This window comes from Nicotiana tomentosiformis, chromosome 5 (assembly GCF_000390325.3).
Source record: "Nicotiana tomentosiformis chromosome 5, ASM39032v3, whole genome shotgun sequence".
Classification (NCBI taxonomy): Eukaryota; Viridiplantae; Streptophyta; class Magnoliopsida; order Solanales; family Solanaceae; genus Nicotiana; species Nicotiana tomentosiformis.
The window spans coordinates 102,562,915-102,567,818 of NC_090816.1; positions in this window are offsets into that span (position 1 = coordinate 102,562,915).

The window sequence follows — 4,904 nt, forward strand, 5'->3', positions numbered from 1 at the left end:
GAGGTCTACCCGTCTTTCTATCTGAACTTACACGCATGAAATGCAGCGTCCCCAGAAAAAGGGATATCAGTACGAAATGATGTACCGAGTATGCAATGCAATAAAATAACTGAAAACTAAAACTGAACTGATAATATAATAACTGAAGTAATTGGGAGTCAAGATAATCTGAAGATATTCTTACCTGCTGATACTGACTCAACTCTCTCAATATAGTAAGTAAAATAGATGTCTGACCCTATATATATATATATATATATATATATATATATATATATATATATATATATATATATATATATCTTCTCTGCCATAGTAGGCTCGCTTATAGGTGCTCGGCCATACTAGGCTCTGTATCTCGGCCAACTAGGCTCGTTCATAGGTGTTCGGCCACAGCAAGCTCGGTATATAACTTACCATCTGATCAGAGGTTGCCCAATAGGGGCCTGCCCACCGATTATAGCTCGATGATGGTGAAAATACTGTAATACTGTATATATATAGAACCTCTTCTTTGTTGACTGGAAGGAGATAATACTCAATTGAATATAAAGTACCGATAAGGGAGAATACTGTAACTTATGAGACTAGGATAATGTATATAAATTCGGGAATATGAACTTCTCTTTATGCCTCGTTATCAAACACATGTAATTACGAGATCATGCCAAAATGAAAGAAGGGCTTAGCCTTAACATATATGGAGTAGGGAAAATCCGTATGATATTCTTGAGAAAGATTGCACCGTACTCCCTTAGAATTGCACAATCTCACGTTGCTAAGGTGCTAAGAAATATCGTTGGATTGAGGTTGCTAACGTTGGAATCCTTGTAGGAATTGGTTGAAGGTGTTATGAATTCTTCTCTATATAAATTCTTGACGTCTGTTTTGTAGTGTTTTGTATTTAACATATTAGAAATGAAGTGTTTTGCGGTGTTTTGTATTTAACACATCCAAATGAAGTCAAAATGCCAATCTTCTATATCTTTACATGTAGAAACATGTAGTGTTTTATATCTAATACATTAGTTTGCCACATAACCCATAATGACTAAGAGTCATATGTTTAGGTAGTGGCTTGCTGCCACGTGGGGGTGGGGGTTTAATCTTTATCCCATAACTCATTAGTCAATTAGGTAATATCCTGTTATCCAGTAATTAACCAATTACCCACATAATTAAGAATTATCTCAAATTACTTAAAAGACTACTCACTTTTAACACATTTTACGTATCCTACTATCGTGGTCATGGGATACCTTGTATGGCACTAGTCCATAAATACGGGGTATTATAGCTCGAACCGTATTTTATCCTAAATTGCCAAAGTTTGACGAAACGTATTTTCTTCGATTCGCTTACCTTCTCACCTTCACGAATTTACTTATCCCTTATTTGAAGTAGCATAATACTTGTAATCTCAAAATAATTTTCTTCCCGAACTTATGTCAATTAACTTACGATGAAACTTTAACGTATGAAAAAGCGAGATGTAACATTAAGTACTTCGAACAAGATCCATGCCCTGGGAAGATCCATCCCTCAATAATATCAATCGCACTCACTGGGGTGTGTTACAGACTCCGGAGGTGCTCTTACAGCCCAAGCGATATCATAATCATCAATATAACCACTGCTGCATGCAGCCCGATCCCATAACTGTCACTCATAACCAGGCTCTCAGCCTCACTCAGTCATCAATATCTCTAATCTCACTCACGGGCTCACAATATCATGAAAACCAGCCCGAAACAATGATATGGTATATCAATAAACAACAACTGAGACGAAGATATGATATAAAATGCATGAACATGACTGAGTACATAATATCAATGACATCAGTTAGATGACAAAAAGAAACGACTACTAGGGGTCCCAACAGTACCGGCATAAAGCCTAAACATGATATCTAGCATGATTGACAGCTCAATTACCTTATCAGAAGATGAAAACACGGATATCAACAAAAATAGAGTCACTATACAGTGCCATGGAATCAACTAAGCCACAATTATCACGGTGCACGCCCGTCACTTGGCATGTGCGTCACCTCAATACCAATCACATAGCATGTAGTTCGGGGTTTCGAACCCTCAAAACCAAGTTTGAAAGTGTTACTTACCTCAAATCAAGCAAAGTCCTACTCCGGAATGCCCTTGCCTCTCAATTGGGCCTCCGAACGTCTCGAATCTAGCCACAAGTAATGCAATACGATCAATATGGGCTAAAGGAATCAATTCCACAAGAACAATACCAAATTATAGCCAAAATCCAAAATCGACTCAAACTCGGCCCCCTGGCCCGCGTCTCAAAATCCTACAAAAGTCACAAAACCCAAAAGCCCGTTCACTCACGAGTCTAACCATACAAAATTCATCACAATCCAACATCATTTGATCCTTCAAATCCTCAAATTACACTCTCCAAAATCCCAAGCCCTAACCCCTTATTTCACTTCAAAATCCTACTAATTAAATGATGAACAAAGCCATAGATTCACAAAATTTAAACATTATGGGTTAGAATCACTTACCCCAACGTTGCTCCTTGAAAACTTTCGAAAAATCGCCTATCTCCGGAACTTCTCAAGTCCAAAATTGAAAATGAAAGACAAAAACCTCGAGCTGGAGCTTTTCTGCCCAGCAATATCGCACCTGCGACTTCTTTTTCCGCTTCTACGACGCCGCACCTGCGGAATTTCCCTCGCAGGTGCGGAACTCACTTAAGACCCCAGTTTCCGCATCTGCGGCCAACCTTTCGCGCCTGCACTTGCGCACCTGCGCATAACTCTCCACATCTGCGAAGCAAGTCATTTTCCTCACTTCTGCATCTGTGCCCCAGGTCTCGCGCCTGCAGGCTCGCAGATGCGATAGCCTTCTCGCACCTGCAGTTTCAGTCCAATTCAACAATGCCTGCGTCTGCGACCTCACATGTGCTTCTGCGGTCTCGCACATGTGATGAGACATCCGCAAGTGCGATTATGACAACTGAGTTCAACTTCAGCAATTCCTCTAATTTCCAAACTTGTTCTGTTAATCACCCGAAATCAACCCAAGGCCCTCGAGACCTCAACCAAACATTCCAACATAACCCACAACATCATACGAACTTAGACAAACCTCCGGGTCACTCAAATCAACATCAAAACACCAAATTACGCCCAGATTCAAGCCTAATAACTTCTAAACTTCCGAATTCAACAAACGATGCCGAAACCTACCAAACCACGTCCGATTGACCTCAAATTTTGCACACAAGTCATATTCGACATTACGAACCTACTCCAACTTCCGGAATCGGAATTCGATCCCGATATCAAAAGTCAAACCCCGGTCAAACTTTCCAAAAATTTGACTTTCGCCATTTCAAGCCTAAATCAGTTGCAGGCCCCAAATTTATAGTCCGGACACGCTCCTAAGTCCAAAATCACCCAACGGAGCTGACGGAACCGACAGAACTCCATTCCGGAGTCGTCTTCACACTATTCCGACTACAGTTAAAAATCCTAGGACTTAAGCTTCCGTTTTAGGGACTACGTATCCCAAAACACTCCGAAAGCAAAATAAGCCCTTCCCGGTAAGTCACATAAGCAGAAACAGATATGGGAAATGCAATAAATAGGGGATCGGGGCTAATACGCTCAAAACGACCGGCCGGGTCGTTACAGTCTTATACAGAAAAATTTTAGATAAGAAAAAAAAATTGGCTTCGTTTATCTGTTAGTTATATTTTCTATTTCTTGATAATAGTTTTTCGTAATAAGCCAGCCTCTTGTTACAGCAAATTTATTGTGATTTTTATAAGACTCTCTCCTGCTCTTTTCCAGTTGAGTTTAAGATTAAATGTGCTTACTGATTACAATATTCTTAATTATATATCATCTTCTATTTAAAATTTAAGATTATCACTCCATATTTAAAATAAAATAAAATTTGTGAAAGGTTTTTTTCCCCTCTGAATCTTAGATATTGAAGTAAATTGGTGCTTAATAATAATTTTATTTTCAAAATTTTGTCAACGAAATATTTCATCCTCATCTTTTTTTTTTTGGTAATTAAACATTTTCCATTAATCACTAATGTAACTTTACAAAACCACAGTTGGCTTTATCATAACCCCATGTCTCATCTAAGTTCCTACCTATACCACTACTACAAACAATGCCTTTGGCGGCAATAAAAAACAGCATTGGCGGCAATAACTATAGCCGCTATATCATTTACTGACAATTGGTGTTTAGCCGCTGAAGACGGGGTCGGTAAAGCTTTTAGCGGCATTTTTCACAAAAGCTGATAAAGGGTATGACTTATTGCCTCTAAAACCCATTTGCTTTAACGGCAAATATTTGCAGCAATTATGATGGCTGCTAAACCCCCTCTAAAAAAGGCTAATAATGTTCCTTTAATGTCCATTTTTATAGCCGCTAAAGTTAAAACAATGTCGCTAAAAGTCCATACTTTTAGCGGTAATTGTTTTGTGGCAATTAGAGTGACAACAATATCTCTTCTAAAAACGTATTATTATGCCCTTTTAGCGTCCATTTTAATGGCTAGTAAATTCAATTAAAATGTCGCTAAAAGTAATCTTTATTAGCAATATAATGGCTACAATATTCCTGTATAAACGTCCTAATTTGCCCTTTTATCGTCCATTTTATAGTCAGTATATCTTGTTAAATTGGCGCTAAAAACCACAAGCTATAACGGTAAGTTTAGCCACCATTAATAATAGCTACTACATTAGATCAAAAAATAATGCAAATAACAAAATATATCAATATTAATTCATCAAACCATAATATATCTCGTTAAATCTTAACAAACAAAAGAAAGTACTTCCAAAATATTAATACAACAGTAACTTAAAAAATAAACTTAAATTGTCTGAACTAAATAGCTAAT